The following is a 25,444-nucleotide window of genomic DNA, read 5'->3' on the forward strand; positions in this document are numbered from 1 at the left end:
TAAAATATCTTTGCTTTAGGTGGCATACTCGTTCCTTAAAAGAACAATTTTGCTGACACGCTTGACCCGATGGTAACACTGTCTCCTGTTTGGATGTGACTGGCTGATTTCATTGTGGCATTTTGGGTGCTGTGCTTTATTCCTAGCTCTGGCTGGCCTTCACCAGAGATGGCAGTCTCAGGCTTCCTAGACAGTTTAGATAGTGGGCAGCATTTTGAACCTCAGTAACCGAACAACTGGTACTTTTAAACAGGCTCTGGCTATGTTCAGGAAGTCCACAAACTTTCCCGAAGTGTTTGTGAGGGCGCTTGACCACTGGGTGCCAGTGTTGGCCCGGGTAAGGAGGGAGCAGCTCATTCCTGGGTGCTTGGGCAGTAAGAAAGGCACACAGCATCCCAGTCTGAGTAAGGCTGTGGCTGAGGTCACTGGGTCACGCAAGTCAGAACTTCAGACGTGTTCAAGTGTCTTAAGGGGATGTTTAACATTTTCAAAAGTCGTCTTGGATGGACAAGGTTGATTGTAATGATTGTAGCTGTATGCTGTCTGTACAGAGCAAATGGCACACAATGCAATAATTCAAAGAACAGAAAGCCTGCGCCTCTTTAAAATACAAATCAGCAATACTGAATTAATACCTGCACTGTAACATCTATAAAATTAAGTTAAAGCACCCTAAGTTCTGCTTTCTTTGATACCAGATTTATGTTGAATTGCTCAAGCATTTCCCAATAGGCTGTTAGAGCTTTATGCAAAGTTGCTGAAATCTGCTGAAACTAAATAGTGTTTCAGTTGCAGAGAAAAGCAGGAGAGGGTAACAAATTGACATGCCTACATTTGGGACAGGTCTGTTTGCAATATATAAAGTCTAAACAGTGAAGAACAACAAAAAAGGGGAACTATCTAATTTCTACATGAACTGATTTAATGCTCATGCAGGATGCCAAATATGTAGGGGAGCTGCAGTATCAAAACTCAAAAGTTTTGATAAATTCGGCCGCTCTTATATTTAAGGGTGGATTTTACATCCAAAAAATGCATGTTGCCAGATTTTAGGAATTAGTGGCTTTAGTTTAATGTGGCTGGGCTTGCATTTTTAAGTTCTTTCAGGAGAAACACAAGGTGATTAGAATTTTAAGGTGTCATTTGCAGTCTCAGAAGAGGTACAAGAGCAGGTACCTGTTCTCCCAACACGGTGTGTCAGTCTGTCCCCGCAGTCTGTGTTGGTGCACTTGCACTGATGTGAGATGGCCATCTTGTCTCCTTTCCAGATTTCCCTGCAGAATACATCTAGCTGATGAGCCAGCAGGGAAAGGAAGCTTTTTCACAGGCTCATTGGACTGAAAATACCAAGTTTCTCTCACCAAGGAGTGTAGCACAGTGTTCCTTCCCTTTGTGGATGGGTTTGGAATCACTGAGATGGGGAGCTTTGTTTCCCACATTTTTGACTTTCCAGTTATGCCCTGCCATGATGCCATCACTGCTTGTGCTCAGAGTGAGGAATTGCAGGAGTGACAGGAGGTGTGTGAGTACAAAAGTATTCACAGGCTGCTCAGCTAGAAGTTACTTGCTTATTAGTATTAAAGAATTAAAACAAATGTCAGGTGTATATTATGGATGAAAGGCAGGGGTTTTTTTAATCCACCACATTCCATAGCTTTGTGAAGATTGTCATCACCTCAGGATGCAAGGTGGAAAGGGCCTGATTCTGCTGCTCTCCTTAGTTCCTGTACTTCCTGTGTGTAAATCAGCTTAGTATTCATCTAGCACTGTGCCTATAATGTAAATTGACAGTTTATGAAGCATTTTGAGCATTACTTGGTTACAGAACTGTCTAGGCACCTAGGCAAAACAATTGTAACAATTCCACTTCGGGGTGCTAGAAGCAAAGGGCTGGTTTTGGCAGATCTGCTTGGGCAGGGATTAGACATCTTCAATACAATTTTATGTAAGAGAAAGGAGGGAGGGCGAAAATGCTCATCTTGAAAACCTTTTATTAATTTTAAAAATGTTGTGTGTACCTTTCAAGAGAGAGGTGCTCTGCAGGATTGGGATAACCCTTTTAGCTCTAAGGATGTACAACAAGAGCAGGAGCAGGCAGCTCCACTTCACCTGCAGCAGTACTAAGGGCCACCCTAAGGTGGCAATAGCTGCTCGCTGTCGCAGGTCTCGGCACATGTCCCCGCGAGTGGAAATAGCCATACATACTTCCCAGTGTCCCACTGTAATGCGCTTTGTGGGACGGTTTGTGGAGGAGATGGAAGGTTTTATTTTGATCTCGGCCAATGGCTGTGTGCCCTTGCTTGTGTAAGGGACTCTACAAGGTCACAATCAGCCTTGGAAACTGGGTTTGTAAAGCAAAGTATTCTTTACTAATTTTGGACGTGTTTTCAGCAATATTGTTTATGCATCAAATCCATTTTCTGTACCGAAGAGGGGGCTTGTTACTACGGAAAGTGAAAGTGTTTGACAGGACATAAATATTGCATGTATGCTGTGAAAAGCTTGGTTCATTATATCAGTCAGGGATAAGTTTAATTTTCTTTTAACGAAAACCAAAACTTTCTTGAGGCTGAATCATAAGATGTTTTTATATAAACCAAATACCAAGCTTTCTTACTCTAGGGTGATGTTTTTCCTTTTACACTGATATATTCCTGTAACACTACATAGGCCTTAGTGTGATGGGAGCCAGAACCAGGCTGCTGACTAGAGAAAACCATTTAAATAGAAATTTTAAAACACTACATGAAGTACAGTAGTTTGAAGTGGCCCTACAGCATCTCAGTCCTTTATATTCTTAAGTATTTATTTACTTAGGGGATAAAGTTTTAATTTCCCATGTTTGATAAACCCTTTTTGATACCCTGTAATCATACATCCTAGAAAGCTGCTTTGGCAGTTTTTTTCTCTCTGTTTAGCAATTCTGGATTTTACAAACCTAAACTTGGGGAAAGGTGGCAGGAGCAAGTGGGGACTGATAAAAGCAGCATTCACACGAATCCAAGCAAAACAAAGTAGTCCTGCTTCTCTCCAGTCTAGTTGAAGATAGTTTTTAGGAGCATAAAGTAACTGCTGCCTTATTCAGGGCTCCTTATCAAAAGTCAGGAACCAACTTTTGCATAGAAGGAATTTGGAAATGACAGCTTTCAAATTCCTCTTTTCTCTCTCTTTCAGCCATTGCTTTTGTTTAGTGTGAATGTCCTTTGCTTTTAGGCCATTTGGGGCAGTCGTAAACCAGACAATAAGGCACATGGGCCTGAAGTTAACTAAGATTTGTCTCCAGATCTCTCTTCTCAAGCCAAATTCCTTCTGAGAAGGGGTTTTGTCTGTGTGAGTGCAACGGAGTGAGACCAGTTTTATATTCTTTCAACACTAACATGTAGTTGGTTTAATTGTATGGACCATTTTCTGTGTACTTCCTTTTCCAAGCAATTTCAACAAAGTATTCATAATTACAAAAACATGGTTTAGCAGAAAAAACAAACAAAAAATCCTGAGTATCTTTCCTGTTAGGCTGTTCTTGGCCCCTTTCCTAACAGTTGCTGGCAAAGTTCAACTTCACTGTTCATTTCAGAGGCTCAAGTGGGGGTAGGGATGGACTTCACTGTAGCCTACAATAATTAATATTCTTTGGCACAAGACACAGATTAAAGGGCTACTGGCAAGAGAGTAGTCACGGTACCAGAAATTTAACCAGTCCTTTGTACTTAAGCTCAAAGAACCATAAAAGGAAAGTTAAAAAAAACAGGACTCCCTTTTGTGCTGAGGAAAAGGAACAAGGTGTCGAAGTTTGTGGTGTTACATAGATACTTCACGGCTGAGGCAAAGTGCTATTGACTTTCCTGAGACTTGGCTTCTCTGAAACATACGTACTTCTGCCACTTAGCTTTCTGTAGCTACACAGGTTTGGTGATCTCATTGATGGTTCTACAAGAAGTCACCAATGTGCTGATTCACCTAGGTGCCCACCCAGTTGTGGGCATGTGACACCCACAGTGCCTGGCCCGCTGAAGTGGCTCAGCTGAGAAGGATTGCAGCCCCTCTGGACCAATCCTTTGTTTGACCAGGCTTTGTAGAACTGGCTGTGATGAGCTTGGCAGTCAGGCTGGGTGGATGATGGAGCTGCTCATTGCTCTTTCAAGGCTACACCCCCACACTGGAGCCCCTGGGTGGCTCAGCTGAGGCTCAGCCAGCCAGGCTTCTCTCCAGCCTGGGCAGCTGATGGAGGCGTAACCAACTGTGGGTACCTGGCAGGTGAGAGGTGCTGTAGAATGCCTTGGAAGCTGGTCCCCTACCAGGAGCCCATCCTCAAACATCCCAGTAGCAAACTCACTTCTGTTTGTATCTTGCTTATGTGGCCTTTGCAGAGAACCTCATGCACTGAGATACCAGAAAGTCAAGAGTCCTGATGGGGAAACACCCCTCACACACAAACAAAAACCATGAATTGAGGTGGAGGCTTTTTTTCAGGGTTTATATAAGTGACCGTTCTGGACAAAGCTGCATTCCAGTGTCACTGCCTTGTGCTTGATCTGAACTTTTCTTGACACGTACCCTTGAATGCAGAACACAATCTCCACTTAGTCCCACAGCAAACAAACATTTTGGTGCGGCTGGTATGTGTTTGCTAGTTGCAGACAAGCCGATCTCATTAGAACTGCATTTACAACTTCTGCCAAGCGTTTGGAAACTGGTTGACATGCACAACAGCTGCCTGAGCTGGAATGGCATTCCATTCCCTGCCTCCATCTTATTAGCAGAGGGGATGGCTTGATTAATGACAATTAGATGAGATTTTTAAAAATTAAAGATAATTTGTCTTCGGAAGGGCCGTGCAATGTGTTTTCATTCTCTGATTTAAAATAAGTCACAAAGTCTAGATTTTTTTGGCATTTCTCAAAAGCCAAGAGAAGTGCTTACCCTAAGCTAACCCACAAAATTTGAAGTGAAAACATTTTAAAGGGTGATGCAGAGTGTTTTCAGCTGGTACACAGCTCAATTGCAGACAAAAGCATTTCCACAGGAACTGGAGGACCTCGTTTCCCCCTCATTTCTCCAGGCCCTCAGTGCAGAGCTCTTGAGCTTACAGCCTTGAATAGAGACTCCTGATTCAGTGCAGGCTGTTACATCTAAACCACTCAATGTATTTTGTTTGGCTCTACAGCCTTTAAAGTCAGTGGCTGTGGTGCCCTTTACCTTTGTTAAGATGCTTCTCTGTCAAAGGAACACTCTCCATCAAGCACAGTGAAGCACCAAACAGACAAGATGCTCCTCTCTGAGGAGCTGGGGAGTTACAGTGGCCAAAGCACTATCTGTATGCTGGTATTCACATGCCTAATTTAACCCATAAAAACATTAAACAGGAGGTTCTGGTGGTTTAGTTTAAGCCCAGTGTTATCAGAAAAGCCACCCTGATATTCATTCTCTGCACAAACCTAGAGCTCTGAACTCCAATTCGTGCTCTCAGACAAATTTAACTATGCTGCCAGAAGTCGTGATTGCAACTTAAATTTAAAAAGGACAATGAATCAGGCTCCTGAAGTAAGTGAGGTCCTTTTGACTAGTTGGCTCAGCTTAAAAATAAAATAAAAAATAGATTTCTCATAAGAGAATGCATTTGCAGTGTTTTAACTAATGTTTTGACCTGCACAGGTAGAGGGTTGTTTCCACGAATGTTTCCATGTTTCAAAGCCAAAATATATTTTGGAACTACTCCAAGAATTTAGTTTCTATCAGAGGCTACACAAATCTGCCTTTTCCTTGCACCATTTCCTCCTCACACTCTTGCCAACTAAAGAACATCCAACAGGCTAATATATCCAACAGCAACTAATGGATGGCCTTTGAGTGTCCCGTTTGAGATCCCAGCAGTCTTGGCTCTGAACTGGAGATCAAAAGCCACCTGTTTGTTGAAGTGGATTCCTCCAGTTAGTCTCACTAAAAAGGAGGTGAAGTCAGAGGTGGTCTGATACACTCAAGCTTTATCTTAGGAGCTGTGGGATGAGTTCACAGTTTTCCATCCACATCCACATCCCAAAAGCCACGTGCAAGCGCTTGGTCAGCCAGTGTGGCTCCAGCTACAGTGTTGGACTACAGGACTGCTGCCTTGTAAATGCCAATTGTAAGTTTTAATGAGACAAACCAATTAAATGGCTTGACAGACCATCACAACAGTGACGCAACCGCGCTCAACCCCCATTACAGGAGCAGCAGAATTTCAAAGAACTGCTATTAAAGAAAAGTCACAGAATAGCTCGCACACAGCCCTGCAAACAACAACATCACCCACAGGCTGTGGAGCAAGGGGAAGGGTGGTGAGAGTAAAGCAGAAACAAGTGAAAGGAATTAATCCAAATACTGATTTTTCCCTCTCTAACACTCAGCATGGGTTTCAGGTACCATCTATGAAAGACAATTGCTGTACATAACTCCCACTGTATTATTGGTCCAACAGAGCCTACAGAGACTTACAGCATGGCCTTGGCAAAAATTGCACATGTATAAAATCCCTTGTGCCAGGCACTGTGTTATATTGTCCTACAGATACACAGGCTGTATTCACTGATCCACTTATACCCACAAGGCATTTCCTTCCTGAAAACTAGAGGAAATTTTTACCACTCCACACCCTGACTTGCAGGTGTGATCCCTGCAGAGGATCAAGGGATATGGATTTTGGAATTTAGTCTCTTCATCCTCCCTTGGGTACCAGCTTATACATCACCTGCTGTCCCTCCAGGTTTGAAGTAGGAGTCTGGCCATCCCCACAGTTTGCTACAGGCAAGGTCTCACTTGTTTTCAGCATGTTGAGCCCAACACCTTAAATGTCACTAGGACACAATCCAATCAATGGAGTGTTTGGGTGATGCTCCCAAGGTACTACTTCCATTGCAGAGTGTGCATTGAGCAGTTCTCAGTGGTTACAGTCCTCTCCAGCTGACACTGAAAGAGACATTAAATAGAAGGTCCCACAGGCACAGCAAGGTCCTGCTTGTCAAATGAGAGAGCATTTTACAAAGCTCTTCTTTTTAAATGAGCCACTTTGCCTTATTTTTACATATGTGTCAAGGAGGATCCAAGACTAACAGAGTAATGAAAGTCACTAGCTACAGAATTCACTCTGGCTTGTCAAAGATATTTTCCCTAAATTAAAGACCCATAAACACACCCCTCTTGGACTGCATTGCACAGGGATGATAAAGGGAAATCTCAATTCCTCAACTGCTGAGAAGACACTTTGTTCCTGTTACTGATGAGAGTTAAAGGGGACCCCTGTGATGCTGAAGTACACTGAGAGGGTTGAGGGTAGCAGGGGCTCGTGTGACTGTGTGGAACGTTGGTTCTGCCCCATATATGCTGTCCAAGTCTCTCTTCCCAGCCTACTGCTAGGCATTATTCAAAGAGATATTGCACAGAGCCACCTCCTTTGTCATCAGCTCTGACTGAGCCCTGTCCCAGTAAGATGTTGGTGGGAAGCATCCTTCAAGGACTGAGGCACCATACTGTGGTTTCAACCTGAGATCCAGGCACCATAACATAGCTGGAGGTGCAACACAGGCCACCACAGGCTGAAAACTCTCTGCCTGCTTTTCATGTTGGTATAGATCACTTGACACCAGGCAAAATACCTCTGCCAGCTCTTGACAGCCTCTCAGTAAGATCCAACAGACCAAAACATGTCAGAGTGGGAATTTTGCCTTAACAAGCGCAAACTGAGCTACCCCAACCCTTGAGAGCAAAGAGCAACACTTAACATGTCTGTATTTGTTTCTGTGGGGTAAAATATTCTGTCAAGCAGCAGATCACTAACACATAGCTAGGCAGTTTTCAGTGAACTGGTGCCCAGCTACTGTGACAGTAAATGATAACCTAGTGCAGTAAATGCTAACCTGGTGCCTGGTAGCATCAATGAAGCCAAAGGATGTGCCATTCCCAGAGGCCACAGAGTCATAGGTCTAGAGATTCTGATATGCACAGCAACAAATGATGTGCTTCAGAGAGAGGGAAAACGAGGCAGAGCAACTTGGCACAGAGTGAAAGAGCTGCACTGCAGACTGCAAACTCACTGTAGGTGCAAAAGTTTGGCGGGAGACACGCACCCTGGAGTTGCTCTTATGGCCTTTGTCCCAACCCCAGAGAAAGGGGTGTCCCTTGGGAGTGCATCCTCTATGCACGTGCACCACAGACAGCAGTGCGGAGCTGCTGTCGCAGGGATGTGGTGGGCAGCACGCACAATGACTGCTTTCCAGGGACGTGGGCTTAACGAGGGGAGACAGCTGAGTGCTGCACAACAACTGCCTCCTTTTCCACACTCCATCCAGAGCATTAGAGCTCTGACAGGTCAGACCTCTGCAGACTTATGTCAAGGGTTAAACAAAAGCCAAGCTGCTGTCAGCAGCAAAGCGAGCCTGCAACTGTATGCCAAAACGCGGTCTGCACAGGTCTGCAGTGAGCTTCTCTTGCACCCTGACACACTTCCCAGGAGGCAAAAAATCAAGCCGAAACAAAAAATAAAACAAGATAGAAGAAAAGTATTACATGTGGCTTACAAGGCCCTTAACTGCAAGATGGAAGTCTTGCATGCAGTGGTTTCATGGTTAGTCCAGTCAGTGGAATTCGGAGCAGTGGACAGCAATGCCATTTAGGGGGAGCAGAGCAAAACCACGGTTTTCAAGACTTTTCCTGGCCACAACTTTGATCCTTACATTCCCCAGTAAAATGGCTGAAATAGGGACTTGAGATAACACACAGGGACAGTGCAAAGCTCTGAGGCCTTGGTGCCCGCAGCCGCTTCCTTCCCGTTTACTCAGCACCTGTGCAGGAGCGCAAGCTGGCAGGACGCAGCCGTCGGTGCTTCGCGCCTATCTGCCCTCGGCCCCCCAAAACCCGCCCGAATTTGTCACAATGGCTCAAGAGGGAGTGAGGCTCGCTCTCCTCCGCTGGCCCCCCTCACAATAGAGGATTGCCCTATTTGTGTGTGAAGGAGAGGGGCTGCTGCCCCAGCCCTCGCATCTGTAAGGGCTGGAGACAAGCCGCACAGATAGGCAGAAATCAATAAGCTGGCGGATCAGAGGGCCCGGCGGAGGAGCCGCTCCTTGCACACGCACAGGGGCCGAACATCTGTCAGGCAAACAAAAAGCAACCCAAGCGGAACAAAAGAGAGGATTATTTTAACTCAAGTTCTTCTTCAGTCTCAGCAGGCAACGTTCAAGCCGTCCTCGTATTCAGACACTGAGGCCTTATGGAGTACGGGCTGTCCGGGAAATGCCAAACGCTGTTACCAGAAGACAAAAGAGGGGGAAAAGAAAAAAAAAAAATAGATATGGAAAATTCAGAATGTCTTGTTGAGTGCGACTGAGCAGGGGAGAGGTGGAGGGGCACCAATAAGGGGGCAGAGGGCAGGGAGGGGAGGAGGACAGAGTGACGATGCAATGAAGAAGTTGATGACAAATCTCCACAGTGGTACTTGAAAACAAAGCTGATCATAATCAAATCTGCCAGAGGAGCATAAAATATTGTCGTGCATCTATGGATTGACAAGCACTGAGGCTGCATCCCCCCAGCTCCCTCCCTCGTGTGAAAGGGCAGGCTTGCTGCAGCCCTGCCGCTTGTGCAGATGAACCCTGGGGTACTGGCAGAGCTGGCCCCACACCCCAATGCCCTCCTCACCTGGAAGAAGGCCAGCTTTGACCACAAGCCCTTGGCATTTCTGGGGGAGCAAAGGATTTAGGATAAGCTCAGAAACAAGCTGCTGTGACTCTCCCTTGTGCCTGGTGTTAGCCAGCGTACACGATTACTTTGCACCGTAGTTTCTCCAGCACAGCTGTCTCTTCTAATCAGCGTGTCACATTTGTGCTAGAAATAGGTGCAAAACAGTGAATTCAAGATAAAACAGAGCTAGTAAAATCAGATTTGGGCTTAAAATGCCAGAAACCTTTATCTTTTCTGAAACAGAGCAGATCATGTCATAGCTGAGAATGCCCTATATTGCATTCACATGCTACTGCTCTGTGCCCTTATGTTGCTGTTGGCTTGGTGAATTTTTGAACTGAAGTATTATTAGGGAAAAAAAGCCTTCTAGGTTTTGGGTTTCCTTCAGCAGTTTCACAGTATGTAAGCTGCCTTCACTGCTGAAAGCAGAAGCTGTTCAGGATAAAGGTGAATTTGTTTAGCTGAAGATTCTGAAGCTGCAGTTCTGTGGTCTGGAATAGACCTGCCATCAAATACTGGCCCACAGCATCCCACAAACAGATATACATCTCAGCCTTAAAAGTGACTTGCCATAGAAGACATGGGTTCTTAATGGCATTTTAGGAAGTATCACAAAGGTATTTTGACCCAGCTTCATTTCATTACATTCTGTTTGGGGTGGGGGAGGGATGTGAACACAGGGATTTTGACTTAGAGATAAGTGGCTCCTTTATTAAAAAAATAAAAAGAAAGTAGTGATTTAAAAAAAAAACCACAACCATATCAAAACATGTGCTTAGCTACTGCCTCATGTTAGAAGCTTCTAAATTTCTTTAGCCTTATTTACAGTGCCCAACACAACTGGGCTGGCTGTCTTAACAGACATGACCCATAAAAAAGAGTAATCCCTGTTTTTTTGTTTTGCTTGAGAGTAAAGGAGAAGGAAGGGCTGCCTTCCTCATCCCTGGGGAGTATCTGGGCACAAAGTCCCATCTGGCCAGAGGTAACTTCCTGATCTCTTGAACTCAGCCTCTACACATCATGGAGGAACAAGTGAGACTTTGAGGGACTTAAGACACTTGGGTGTTTTGCAGACATGTAGCACCTACCTGAGAAGAGCCAGAGGCAGCAGAATAGGGGCTCTGTCAGCAGCTGGAGAGAGGCACAGCAGAGATTCTGATGCTGGCAGCATGCTCCTTCTTCACCAGCAAACAGAGTCATCTGCCATAAATGCAGCACCTGTCTTTCTTAGAAGCCTTGCTCAGTTTTACTGTGACCATTTCATAACCCACAGGCAGGACAGGAACCTCGAGTGGCCACTGCAGATGCTGCAGGCCTGGGTACCTTCACCCCATCTACCCTGGAGATTCCCCAGCATTCATCCTCCATGGAGAGGACAAACTGAGGTTCAAGCAGCAACAGACACACCCTGCATGCTGCACTGCAGGTTTGTGCAGAGAGAGCACATCCAGCCCCTTGCACTTATCCTACACAGATCTTGCACATGTACCTGGACTATCTGAAAGGGTTCACAATGCCAGAAAGATCAAACTCTCCTTCAAAAACACAGCAATTCAGATGCCAGCCTTTGGCATCTCCTGATCCAAGCTTCACTGGTCCTGAGCCTTCACCTCCTCTACAGAGAGTATCAAACAGCTTCACCCTGTGATGAGCCCAAACCCAAAAGCAGAGTCTGTTTCCCACTGCTGTTTCTGGCCTACCCAGGTTGTTGTTGACTTTCCTTCATCAGCATTTACTCAACTCAGCTGCAGCCTTTCCTGGATGTCTCACTTCACCTGGGCTCCAGTTTTTCTAAGTGTTGGTTGACTGCTTGGTCATGTCTCAGGAGTTTCAGGGTTCCCATCTTCCTTTTCCAAGCAGTTCTCATACAGTAGCAAACTAATACCTTCTTATCTCATTGTTAGGATATTGCTAATATTTATCCATAGTCAATGCTTTTTCTTAAAGCAAAGTTCTTAAGTTTCTTTTGCTCTTTTGGGTTAATTTTGCAGGTCTTGAACCACCTGTTAAGCCATACCAGAAAATGCTTCTATAGAGCTGGGCTTTAGGCAGAGGCTATTAAAACAGAGGGCTTGATGTTATGCTGGTAAATAATAAAAAAAATAATACAAAGCTGAACATTTACAGGACAGGAAACTGTTTAATGTGAGGAACAGTTATGGTAAGGGAACAGTGTAGTACATTGTGCAATAAAACAGGGAAAATGTTGCCCTTCAGCTCCCATCACAGAAACACGTTCCTGATTCTCCTTGTGCACTGGCTCCTCCAGAAGCTGGGTAACGACCAAAGGAAAAGCCAAGAAAGTAGTAAGACTAATAAAAACCAATGTGGCATCTTTTTTGTGAAATTTTGCCTTTGGAAAATAAGTTTATTTGATGTGTTTATTTTTGTCATTGTCCATCAGCAATGAAAAAGAAGCCATCTCATCAGCAGGATCTTTTTTCAAAGGGCATTAGGCCTGAGTCAATCTGGCTGTGAGAGACCCTTGGATTATGGTCTTTTTTGCAGTCTGGCATGGCTGTTTCCTTAGAAAAACAGGTTTTGGGGTTGTTTTGATGCCTGTGAGGTTGCTCCACAGGCCAAGGATGCACCTGGAACACGCAAACCAAGGGCAGAGAACCCAGACAGAAGGAGGCATCGGTCACCTGTGAGTGGAGACTGACAGACACCTGCTCTGAGAGCAAACATGGTCTGTCAGTGTGATGGGTCCTCATTTCCTCTGGAGCCACAGAGCACCCTGCAGTCCTTCCATGCTCCTTCTCAAAGCAGGAGAGACACAAGGCTCATGTGGCATAGAACTCACATGACGTGTGTTAGAACGGCTTTGCAGATGAGTTGATGTGGTCCATTAAACTGCACCTTGGGCACTCCTGCTCCAAGAGCCTAAAAGAGAGAGAGGACAAACCAGCAACTCCCAGACAAGCAGGTGTGACATGTGATCACAATAAATTGATGGTGGCCACAGTTTTGATGGCTAAAATCAAAACAAGTGAACAATCGGAGCAAGTTTTTTTCTTGTGGCTACAATGATTTCCCTGGTGACTATTATTGTCTTTGAGAGTCGCTGCCCTAAGAGATGAGTTCTTTAACAAGTGTACAAATAACTCAATTAGAAATTGAAACTACATTCCTGAGAAGAGTTCAGCAGCCTCTTCTCCTATTAGCAACAGTGGGAGTTGCCATGCTCTGCACATCACCCAGTGATAGCTCTTCTCCTTCCTTCAGCTGACAACTCTGCTGTAACTGCTTCACAATGTCATCCCAGTTTTTCTCTTTTGGGTACCAGTTGCTGGTATGTGTGTGAATGTGCTGATTTTTGGGAAAGTTTCAGCCTAGAAAAAAAATCCTATTACACAAAGCAAAATGGAAAGAGTAGGGAATTAAACATCAGATTTATGAGGTGAAGAACAAAAGTTTGTTGAAAAGTACTTACTGAGTACTCACTTTGTGGATAAGCTTGTTCTATCAAGAAGAGAGAAAAATGAGTCATTCTAGGATTTAAAACCATTGAAGAAATCAAACCTAGGCAGTTTGAGGACAATAGATTGGTCAATCTGGATTCTGTGACAAGTACAGATATATTAAATTTTCTCCAAGGTAGGAAAGAGAGAGAAAAGTATTTTTATTAAATGCATTCAGTGGACGTGGGAAGTCTCCTGCCAGGAATAAAATGTCCTTTGAGCCTATGTCATGGTAGTGTGGTAGTGAAGAACAGAAGGGGTGAAGGAATTGTGAACAGCTGGTGAGTGGCAGTCCTATACCAAAAGAATGAAGGGTGGAGGAGGGGAGAAAGCAATTAGAAAAATCAAAACAACAACAAAAAAGAGCTACAATCCTAACGACAGTGAAATAAAACCCAAACAGTAAAACAAAACTGCAGTGTTGGGAGTGTACTGTCAAACACCAGCTTCCCATGGATTGTAAGAGCAACAGAAGCCATTGTCCTCTGTTGGGGTTGGGAACCATAAAAAATAAACTGGGCTGGGAAGATGGCTGCTGTGTGCTCTCAGTCACATTTCTCAGCTGAGCCCGACACAGCTCTGACCCTTCAATATGCTGGATGCTCCACGGAGGATGAGCGCACCCCTACCTAGCTGGGGAGATGATCTGTGAGCACTCACCTTCCTAAAAAAAAAATAAAATAAAAAAAATAATAATAAAAAAAAAATCCCATCAGTTAGAACGTAATTACTTCATTAAGCCTCTCAGGTGAGAAATAAATAATTGCAGGGCGGTGGGACAGGGACTGGCAGCCAAACGCGTGGCGCAGCCTGCGGCCAGCTCCAGGGAGAGGTTTGGGCTGGGGTGTTGGCAGGAGGCAGCACGCCCGGCTCGGGGCACACAGCTGGCACACAGCTGGCACACCACAGCTGGCACACCACAGCTGGCACACGGCTCTGCCCCGGGGCCCCTGAACTCACAGCTGCACTCCTTCCCGACAAGAGGAAGGCAGAGGTTTATGCCCAGCCTCAGGCGACGTGCGCTGCCTTTCCTGGCAAGCCGTCCCCCGTTGCGCAAATTTGTCCTTGCGTGCTTCCACCTGGCACGGCAGAGGCTGGGGGGGTTTGTTCGGCTCTTCCTCGTGCCGGAGGGGCTGTGAGGAGCCCCCCATCCCTCCGCTGGTGGCTCGGGCAGGCTCCGCAGCACGACGGCACAGCCCGGCTCATCCCGCTCTTCCCGACCCGGCCGCACCGGCAGGAGCGGGGGATACCGAGCAAGGATGCTCAGAAGCAGAGGGGGTCTTTGAGAAAGGGCACAGACTGAGCAAGAGCAGTGGTGTGTAGCATTGTGACAGACAAAGGCAACAAGGGGAAAGTTTTTCAGCGCTTCTCACAGTAAAAATATTAATGGGCTTCACCTGAAACAATGAGACAGCAAGGTCAAAACAAACAGAGAATGTTACCTCTTCCTGTACAGTATCAATTATAAACACAGAGAAACAAAGCTAGATAAGACTGGTCTATAAGTGCAATTCAACACAAAGATAGGATACAAGGCGAACTCAGAAATTCTTAAATCACAGAATGCCGGATACCAGGAGGATACATAGGAAGAATTGTCTTCCTGTGCTAGCCCCGTTCTTACACAGTTCTCCTGACCACTGCTGGAGGCTGGAAAGATCTTTACCGTACACAAGTCTTGTTTTCTTTGATTTTTCATTTATCCTTTGAAACTTGACATACTTAGTGATTGAAACAGGACCTGTCTTTGAAATAAATACATTTCAAATCACATGTATCCAAATCCCTACTGCCATGTGTTTTGATATGCAGTATTTTTAAACTTTTTAAAAGGCTTCTGCTCAGAGATGGCTCATCTTTTTCAGGGCATGATTGACAGGGGTCTATTTCAAAATACCTCCCATTAAGGAAAAAAAAGAAGAAAAGAAAACTACCTTAATGGTGAAGCAGGGAATGACAGCAGCAGACAAAAGGTCGTTGCTTCTTTGTTCTTGAAATCTGAAGAAAATACACAGAACTCCATTGTATGACTTTTTCATGCACAACATTGTCTCCCTTGACCCCATGCACATCTGCAGCCTGAAGTCCTCTGTTATCTCTGGATAACAGCTGTTGCATCACTGATTATTCATCAGTTCCACTTTAGTCTGCCTAAGGTGCTGTGAAAAGACCACAAGTTGCTGAGTTTACTAAGCGAATTCTAGATAAAACCTTAAATTGCTGGGAAAAAAATACGAATAACAATGGATAACTCTTACTGGACATTTTGTTTGCTTGTCTGTAGCAGATATGCCTGTACTTTAAGACATTGGAATTGAAGGGTCTTTTAAAAAGCTCATAGAATCCCCCGATTTTCTCTACTTCCTTTATACTTTTCATCTGGCTTTGGAGAGCAAAATACAAGGGCAAGGAACACATGCAGTCAGTACCAGAGAAACAAGCAATCCCTTCAGTTATATGATGTGCAGAAGCAGAATTTGCAGAGCAATTAATTAGTGAGGATTTCCAGTTAAAAGAAGGGGGACAAAGAGGTACGTGCACAACCCCAACCCCTTGGAATGCAAATACTCCTTGATCTTTATTTGGGGCAGAGGAAGTAATTTCTCTCCTGTCCTCTCACACTTGCTGTGGAGACCACAATTGAGTATGCACCTCCTCCCCAGGTAATTCATCTTCTGGGCTCTTCCATCACCACCTCCCCCAATCATTTTCTACCCCTGCCACTCCCCAGTTACCAATGCTCATATTCCCACATGGGTGCTAAATCCCATCAGTTTTTCTGTCCGAAGGATAAGGATGGAAGAGGATTTCTTTGATCTCCGAGACTCTTTCATGGGTCATTTGAGAGGTGAGGATAGAAGAAGGTGAAGATTTCCAGTTTATCAGCAAGGCACTGATGACCACCAGATTGCTGGGAAAATAATAGTGGATATTCCTGAAAAAAAAAATAAAAAGGCTTTCTTTGCAGCCCAACAGTAAGTTGTTAATGAGCTCCTGGTGTAAATTCATGGGGTGCAGGGACTGACCCTAAGCAGGTGGCTCTGCAGTGACATGCAGCTTCCAGGTATTTACTTACAGAAGTAAGTTACAAAGCTCCTGTCACTGAAATATCTGCATACTAAACACGTGAGTTTAGATCGGTGCTATGGAGCCCACAATCTGCTAGGCATAATACCAGAAATATAAACCCACCTTGCAGACTGAAAACCAGAGAAAACAGATTCTGTAGGAGCCTCAGAGGAGGTGTAGGCTATGTTGTGAGGTGGTCCAGAGTCCGGGTACTGGTGGTTCATTGGCCTTGTGGCCATCAGTAGAGCAGAACGTTTGGAAGTCAGCAGCCTTTGATCTCTCCAGACATGAAGGTGCTGCACATGCACAAGTGTTGCAGGTGGGAGTTTGTCTGTGGGACTCATGAGTTCTATAGATCAAGTACAGGATGCCAACACCTCATCCTACTGCAGTGATACAGAGGGACTGAGTTAAAGGTTCATATTCAACCTTTGTTCTAAATTCCCTATTTTGATTGTAAAATTACTTATTTTCATGCTCTCAACTTGTCTTTTGTCTCCTCCGTTCATCCTCATCACATCCCTTGCAATTATATCACACTCCCTTTGTCCACATGCCAAGAATTTGCCAAGGACTTGCAAAATCCTCATTCCTGATTGTTTACCTGTTTGGTACAGCATTTCTGCCTTTTTTTCAGAAAGCAATTCTGCCATAGCCTCCTTCTGTTGGGCAAAATTATGCAAATTGCATAGATTAAATTGCTGTATAATGGTTGATCAGCTTTTCCTTATTGTTTGCCATTTGCTACACAGGATTTGCGTGCATTTAAGAGTTTTATGTGTTTAATAGTTATTTAAGAGGCTTAGCATAGCTAATACCTTCAAGCAGTTCTGCCCCTGCAGGCTGGAGAGAAGTAAAGGCTACCTCTGGCATCGGTGGTTCTGACTGGAGGAGTTTTAAAAATGGTTTTAAAAGCTTGAGTGGTGGAGATGCTGGCAAGAAGATGCAGTGACTGCTGACATTGTTTGGAGAGAGTGCTGCTGTTTACCAAAACTCTCTTCCGTCTCTCTTGGATAAAAGGAGCTACCAAGTAGACCCAGCTCCCGCTGGAGGAACGGGTCCAGCAGGATGCTGGTCTCCAAATTCCATGTTTTCTATTACAGCCTGTTTCCACTCATGTACATGCAAATGCTTGGATTCACTTTGGCACGAGCATAGGCTCCTATTCCGGCTCGAGGCTGGTTGCAAGAGAACACATAGGCATTTCCTCTCAGTTGCCAGATCCTGTTCTCCTTAACACTTTGCCAAAGCATTAATCATATCCCAAATCCCACGTGCCCCTGAGCAGACTCTGCCTCCCAGCTGCCTCGTCCCCGTTCCTTGATAGACAGACTTTCATCTCTCTCCCACTCCTGACACATCCCCGATGTTTCCCAAGAGCTGCAGCCCCAGCAGAGGAGGCAGGGCAGGAACAATGAGTGCTTTGCTGGCTTTTAGGCATCCTCGCCGGCCGCAGAGCGGAGACCACTCCAGCGCACTCAGCAAAGCACACAGAATCCAAGCAATACCTACGGCTTTTCTGTAAGCAATTAACTGAAGAAGTCAGGTTTGGTTTTCTTAAACAAATTAGCCTTTTAGTATTGAGTTATATACACCGTTGAGAAAACAGAGAGTAAAGTAAATACGTCCTTGAAAAGCAGCCCTTCTCCCACGCAGCCCCAGAGAGTGCTACTCACACATTTGCCCACTGCAAACAGATGGGCCATTTTCTTGTGTCTCTATTAGGTAATAGGCTCAAGCTGTGAACAAATAAAGCAGAAAACACCCAATATGCCAATGTGTTAATTTTGTCTTCCTGTAGGTGTCTCTGTCGATTGCAAAATTGAAGCAGCACCAACTTGTTCTTTTTTTTTTTCTTTTTATTTTTTTTTTTTTTCCAACAAAGACAAGTTATAACCTTTTTCCTGGGCAAAATAAATTCTGAGCATTTTTCACAGTAACAGATATATAAAAGCTTTTGAATAAGCCATGTGTGAGAAACAACAAAACTTACTCTCAGAACTTGATGGTCTGTCTGTAGCTGTGTTATTTATTTAGATAGCTGGACTCTCCATTAAAATGTACATCTCCACACACATTCTTTACCAGCCCAAAGTTTTAATGATAAACCCAGAACCACTGTACCCAATGTGCCTATGAATACACATGCTATATATAAATATTTGTCACTTGCATGTGGTACATGATGCACTTCACTGGGGTATAGCTCAGGGCAGCATCTGGCTCAGACTCCACAGATCCTAAAATCTAGTAACATGAGTGAATTGTTCATCATTACTTTTATGCACAGACTCTCCCCATGCTTGCACTGGAACTGCCAGAACGTTTCCACAGGGAACAAACAAAATAAGAACTTCTATAGATGTCTAGATATTGACTAAAAAACCCCCAAAAACTCAATATTCTTTTTCCAAGGTACTCTGTCCAATTCTGCAGTTTTACTTATTCTGCCTAGAAAGTCTCTTCCTCCTTGCAAAGTCGAATTCTTCAGCCCAAGGAGGAGCAAGTGCTGAGTGCCACAGGGATTTGTGTACTTCTCAACACAAATTCAACAGTTCTTAATGCACTCAGGCCTCTACCCAAGAGATATAAAGGTGCTTCTCTTTCTTTAAAGCTTAACCTGATTAGAGTCACTCCTATGACTCTTAATTTACCACTATCAAACTGCCTCTCCTATTGTTATAACCTTTCTTTCTTTCACAAGGGCTCTTTGGAAGCTTTTCACATACTTGTTAAATGCTCTTGGTCACAAAGCCTGCTCAAAGTTCCCTTGATCATGTCATTGCTATGGTGTAAAATTGAATTACTTTTACAATGCGTGCTGTACCCTGGCAAAGCGAAGCCTTTCCCACAGTTAGCAGAGGTGGAAGGCCTCAAAAATAAATGAATAAGGGAGGACCAAAAAAATGTGAATTTTCATTTAAAGGGGGAAAACAACTTTTTCTTGAAATGCAGGGAAGGCAAGCTCAAAAAGCTCTTTAGGGAGTGTCTGCCAGACACATTATATCACTGTTTCAAAAGAGAAATGGACTGCTGGGGATGGGTAAATAAGAGTGAAAAGTGAAACATTTAAAGCTTTCTTGATTGTTTTTTTTTTTGGGGGGTGGTTATAGACAACATCTTGTCTCCCAAGAAGAATCAAGAACATGAACTGCTTTTTTGTTTCGGAAAAACGCTGTGGGATATTGTAGGGATGTGGATCACAAAGTCAGTTCTCATCCTTACTTGTGTCTTTTTTATAGGATTGGACATCAAATGAATGAGGTTATCCAAACCAGAAGCAAGTATTAAAACTAAGCAAGCATACACTGAGAGCATACTCCTCATACCCCCAAAAGAGACCCTCTCACACATCCCTTCCTGGAAAACAAGCCAGGCTTTGTTACTTGTATCACCTAAATAAGGGGTTTTGATTAGCCCTGCTTGTTCCAGATTCTCTTTACACTGTACAATAGCAGGGCCAGACTGGCATCCCATTGCTTCCTGCTGGAGATAGCCGTGCCCCTTGGAAGGCAAGGCTCCCTTTGGGAGAGCTCCATGGTGTTGCACTGTCTGCAAGGTGTGAAACACCCTCAGCAAAACACAGGGATATGGCTAACACCCTTCTCCAGCTCAGCACAGTCCTCCAGTGGCCCCACTGATCAATTACTTTACCTGGTGTCAAGAACTTGGGCTAATTTTCCTTTCCCCTCTGTTTTTGGTTCCCTACCTGCTCATTGCTATTATACTGTGAAGCTCATGGTCCCTTCTGTCACGGCCACAGGTGGCTTCCTTCACCTTCAGGTTTTCACGTACTTAGCAGCACGTTCAGTCCTCAAGCCAGCGGGCCGAGACCAGCAGGAGCTCATGGCCAGGGGTGCAGCACTCATGGCCAAGGCCCTAACTGGAGAGGGGCTAGATGCACCCATCCTTATCTTTGGCAGCTCAGTCTCAGGAGTCCATAAAGTTCGTGACAGTCCTGAGCAGCTTCAACCCTGCCTTTTCTGCAAAAGGCACCGTGCTGTCACATCATGGGGTAATAGCCATCTTCTTCAGGTGGTGTTCTTGCAGGTATATATTCTACTAAAAACTTGCCTTTGTGAGAGCTTGGTCCTGCCAAGAAGGGTGTTTTCATTGTATTATGATCATGAAAGGTGTTTGTGTGCAGCTGCTTCCACTGTGCCCTGCCCTCTGACCAGGAAAAGCACATCTGGACAGATGTGACCCCTCTGTTGCTCAAAGGGATTCCCAGTTAACCAAGCAGCAAGGAGAACAATGGGAGCAACACCCTTTTGACTTGCATGGTTTTCATCTTTCTTTTGCTTCCCCTGGATTTCCTAAGGCAGGCTGTGAATACTGAAGTGTCACCACTTGCACATAAAGCCTTTGCAGGTGATAGTTCGATGCTTGTTCACACCAGTGTGAGAGGAACCCCCCAGCAGGAAGTCAGTTCTTTCAGACCTCTTTAGAAATGTGTGATAATCTTATAGTGTATCAACACTTTCTCCCTCCTTCTCTCCCTGCCTCTAATTTCTCTTAAACAAGGCTGTGTTAGTCTCTAGGTTTTGATGCTGCTGCTGACATAGCGCTCCTTTCTTTAAGTTTGTTTCACACCTCACTACTCAGTGCTTTGAGGACAGGTTTATGCATTCAGTCCACACCTAGCCTGCTGTGTTGCACTCTCCATGATGCTTTTTTCCCACATGCTTTGGAAAAGACACATTTGGTGATAGATATGCAGGCCTTTTTGTGTTCTCTTTCTTTCTTTGTTTTTCTTCCCCCTTGTGCTTTGCCTTCTCTCTAAGTGTTGATCCATATTTAAAATTTTCACATATGAATCACATTCCTCCTGTTCTTACTATGTTCAGATCCAGTCAGATTTTTTTTTTTTTTTTCTTAACACAGCCAGCTTTTATTATGTACCATAATTCTCAAGTTTTCCAGGAAAGGAAAACCCAAGGTTCAAGACCCTCCCTGGAGTCAATGACAATTTGAATGTGAATCCACATCCCATAGGAAGACACTGTCAGAATGATGTTTGTTCTATGTATGTATTTGTTTTAATTACCAATCCACCAAATAACCTTTGAAAGATTGTTTTATCTTGATGTGCAATAAAGTTGAAGAGTTTGAGAAGAGTTTCCTGGCCAGCTCTATTTGTGTCACTGTAATCTCTGAGTTTCTCTGAGAGTTTGATTAATTTGCTAATGCAATTCAGCAAACAAGGCAGGAACTTGGGTTTAAATTTGGGAAATAATGACACAGAGGACAGGTAAAGCAATATTCCCAAGGTTACCCTTCAACCACGAGACTGATTTGGAACATGTCATACCAGGCACCACATCTGAGAGATGAGAGATGAAGGGTTTCAGAACCTAGACTGGCTTGGTTGCACTCAGTGCTACTGTTTTGTTTGGTGCAGATGAGAAGCAGCTCAGAAGGAACTTACGTGTGAACAGGTAAGTGTGTGCCTAAACCATCACCTCTGGAGCTGCAGGGGACACCTCTGCTCACTCCTGACCTGTAAAACAGAGTGAGTAACTCAGATTAGGTCTGAAGTGTCTCTCTGGTGACAGGAGATAAGGTCCCTGTGGCTTGTTTAGGGAAAGACCAATTATGTACAGTGAAAGGCCTGGAGGGAAGGAGGGGAAACTGCAATGAGAAGGACAATACATTCAGTACTGCCCTGATCCTGCAGAAGAGAAAGGGGGCAGTGACCAAAGCTCTGATCTAGATTAGATCCAGAGATCTGGTTGAGGCTGCAATAAGATCATCTTCAAAGCTTAAGTCCTGACTTCAATACTTGTTTTCTCATCTTGGGTAAAAGCTTCTTTGAGGACACTGCTTCAGGCACACCTTGAATACAAAATCGTGTGAAATTCAAAGTGATAAAATAAACAGATAGAAAGAAGTCATTTGGGAGACCAGAACTTTAAGCAACACTGAATGAAATTATACAGAAATTCCAAGATCAGTCAAGTAGGGTATCTTAACATATTTTATCATTGTTAAATGCCTATCAGCGTGGGCCTTTCCAGCAAGCTTCTTTTGATTCATTAGAAAGAATCACAAAAGAGCAGCTCTCATGGCTCTCTGAAAAACTCTTGATTTTTAAAAACTTAAGTAAGAGTTGGATTTCTGCCTGAAATCCTGTATCACAGATTGTCTCTCCCAGGGTGAAACTCTGTGTTCAAACATGTGCACATCTTTGCTATATCCAAGCCCTTTATTGTTATGGATTATTCTTTTTAGAGGTCCCTGAGGACTTTTAAGTAATTTTCTTATAATTAGGGGTACATGGTGAAGCATGCACAACAGCACTCAAAATGGAAATGTTCCTCACATGCTGCATTATCTGGCACACTCCTTCTGAGGGGTGTCTGGCTTGGGCTGTAGAGTTTTTCTAGTTCATGTTTGTAGAGTTTGTCTTACATCAAAAGAGGACCAAGAGAAAAGGGAACAAAATCTTGAACCCGCTCTCTTTCCTCTGGCACTACTGTGAAATATGTTCCCAAAAACGGGAACAAGAGTGACAGCAGGTCAAATTATGCAGCGTTGGTATATAAGTGCTCTGGGAAGGGTTACCAGGGCATTTCCATTATTTGCTGTGGTTGTTCAGCGGTTGTGACATTTAGAGGGTACTTTGAAGAAAATAACCCGGCTGGTAAATGACAGCAGAGAAAGGGGAAGGCAAGCAAATGGAGAGGAGGGAAGTTCACAGGGATTTCCTGGCAAGATGAAAGGGAAAAGAAAACTCAGTGAGCTCTTATTCAAAAACCATTTTGGTGGCCTCTGTTTGAATGAGAGAACTGTTTCTTGGCATGCTTAACAACTGCTTGGTCCTGTCCAGGAGTGTGCTTCACCAAATGTCTGCTGCATTTAACACCACAGTCAGCTTTGTAAGGTGTGATGGGAATTATTTTTACAGCTGAGCTTCTTCAGACAGGCCCACGTGTGTAAATCCTGGTGGGTTTTAACACACCTCTGCTGCACTAAAGAGAGAAGTGCTGATCTTCACCAGGGTTTATAAGGTACACTAAAGTATTAACACCTGATGTTTAAGCCATATGAAAAGCAGCCTGGGAACCTGGTGTCCTCTACAGGGAACACAGAGTGTGCATGTGTTTAGATGAGCACGATGACAGGACCTTCCCTGCTGATTCTCAGCACAGTTTTGGTCATATTACACCCAAACCCTTACACACACAGTGATAATGAGAATTGATGCTAATGATAAGAAATCCTCTGTCCTTTGCTTATAACAATAAGCCAACAGTGAAAAGCTTTGGCTTTTGCTGAAACAATGGTGAAATGGGTAGAGGAGTTTGAAGGAAGAGAGGCCCAAGCCCTTCAGCACTGCCTCCTGCTGCTCTTGGCCTCCTCTGTTTTCATTGCAGCCTCTTTGTCCATGTGGAGCTCTTCACCCAACCATCAATACACTGAAGGTCATAATTTCCTAACCTGCCCTGTTGGCTTCCCCGTGGGATTTACTAGCTCCCTCCTTCTGCTGATCTCATTTCCATGTGTATGGGATGAGGTGAGAGCATGGCCATTTCAAAGCCTCGGAAATGGACCTCCAGCACTGGGGTGCTGAAGGAGGACAGGGGAATCAGCATGAGAATGTTATCCTAACACCTTGGCAAGAATGAGAGCCCTCACACAAATGTTTATTCAGAGGCAGAGGGATGGCCCTGCTGCAAAAATAAAATGCTGGCAGCATTTTATTTTTCACTGTTAGAAGTGTGAAAGGGGAACGGGTAAAGAAATTTACAACTTGCAATTCCCCCTCTGAGACCTACAAGATGCTACAGAGCTGTGGAAAAGCAAAAGGCTTTTAAGGTGTGAGAGGGAATTCAATGCCCACGGTGAGCTTAAACCTGCAGCTTGTTTTTCTGACTGTGCTTGGAAAGAATTCAGACATAAAGTTGATGTCAGCAGAAGATGGATCAGAAAAGAGCAATGGGATTTTGCCCAAGTCATGGCTTTCAAAATCAAGCAAGATCATTCTTGTTTGTGGCTGGAAATGCTCAGCAGGCTGATACAATCTGGCCACAGAGCTGTGCAAGGGGTGAGGTACCTACCAAATCTGGTCAGGTAATGAAAGTTATCCTCTGCCTGGCAAAAACGGTGAGGACTTATCTGGTGCTCCTAACAGAGCACAAGGCTTGCTAATTAGCGTTGGACACTAATGAAAGGTTAGCATGGTGATTGCTGCTGAACCAAAGCAGTGGCTGCTCCTGCTGGTGCTCAGCGTAAGGTGCAGGAGAAGGCAGAGAAAAGGTTTTGTGTTCTGACCCAGCCCAACCAGCTGTGTCCTGGGAGCTGCCCTCAGCTTCCAATAGTTCTCTCTCAGGTCTTCCATCTATAACTAGAGCAGGACACGTGGTTTTCCACATTAATGTGTCACACCTTTCTCCTGGATGAGTGCACATATGGGATATTTCTCAACATTTTGTCCAACTTTAAGACAGTTTTGCAAAAAACCAAGCCTTGTCTGCCCCCGCAACATCCCTTGGGACCAACCTGTAAGTATATTTGACACGTGTGGAGCGACAGAAAAATAAAATCAGAACCTGCTGTGGGCAGGCATATTTCAAACCCAGAAGGTCCATGAGATTTTTCTGACCCCAACACCTGTGTCCCGAGCATCCTCGGCCATGGAACTTCAGCCCATCCTTCTGTACTGAGAGGGGCTTAGAGTTTGGGAAGACGATAAATTGTGGTGCCCTGAAGCAGATTAAAGCAGGCTAGCAGAGAGCATATCCTTATTTCTCACACAATTCACATGGGTGAGTTCACCCAATTTCTAAAGGTTTCTAAGGTTTGCCTGCCTGTCAGTGATAAGCAGTTTGCAGTTTGCATTGGTTTCCTGTTTTAACCACCAGCCTCTGGCTACCTTGTGTTACAGGGTCATGCTTCTACTCCTGATCAGCGAGTCCATCCCATGTCCAAAGCCTGACCAGCTGAGGAGGAATTGAAGTGATAAGCCTAGCACAGTAGCTTGGTCTTGTTGACCAACCACTCCAGACAACTGAAAGAGATTACCACATTTATCTGTACATCAGAAGCCAGAGGCACATACTTCTAACTTGTGTTAATGTGACCAGGACTAACATGAGCAAGGCCACTTCCATGGAGCAATGTGTTGGCAAGTGACATTTTTTTTTCATTATATTTAGCTTTTATAATAAAATCAGGCCATTTAATTAAATGCATGTTTTTTC

General features: G+C 44.4%; 1 protein-coding gene and 1 long non-coding RNA gene across 22 annotated transcripts in view; both read right to left on the reverse strand.

The window, feature by feature from the left end:
- Nucleotides 1-2,405: 2,405 nt before the first annotated feature.
- LOC147654912 (uncharacterized) lies at nucleotides 2,406-11,441 on the reverse strand. The gene is made up of 4 exons (XR_015283417.1): nucleotides 11,201-11,441; nucleotides 10,800-10,911; nucleotides 9,670-9,855; nucleotides 2,406-9,274 (listed from the first exon to the last, which is right to left on the reverse strand). It is a non-coding gene; the product is annotated as an uncharacterized LOC147654912 (long non-coding RNA).
- A 390-nt stretch (nucleotides 11,442-11,831) lies between these two features.
- The window catches only part of FAM120B (family with sequence similarity 120 member B), a 90,715-nt gene continuing 77,102 nt past the window's right edge, over nucleotides 11,832-25,444 (reverse strand). For 4 of the 21 annotated variants that reach the window (XR_015283401.1, XR_015283406.1, XR_015283412.1 and 1 more), the window contains 3 exons: nucleotides 21,670-21,741; nucleotides 15,908-16,107; nucleotides 11,832-15,170 (listed from right to left, as the gene is read on the reverse strand). The gene's annotated coding sequence lies outside the window, so the exon portion shown is untranslated. Of the gene's footprint in view, nucleotides 15,332-15,907; nucleotides 16,108-16,364; nucleotides 17,981-21,669; nucleotides 21,742-25,444 lie in introns of those variants that run through there. The other 17 variants (XR_015283400.1, XR_015283411.1, XR_015283403.1 and 14 more) reach the window with 13 other exon arrangements.

Source organism: Cyanistes caeruleus, chromosome 2 (assembly GCF_971803275.1).
Source record: "Cyanistes caeruleus chromosome 2, bCyaCae1.hap1.1, whole genome shotgun sequence".
Lineage (NCBI taxonomy): Eukaryota > Metazoa > Chordata > Aves > Passeriformes > Paridae > Cyanistes > Cyanistes caeruleus.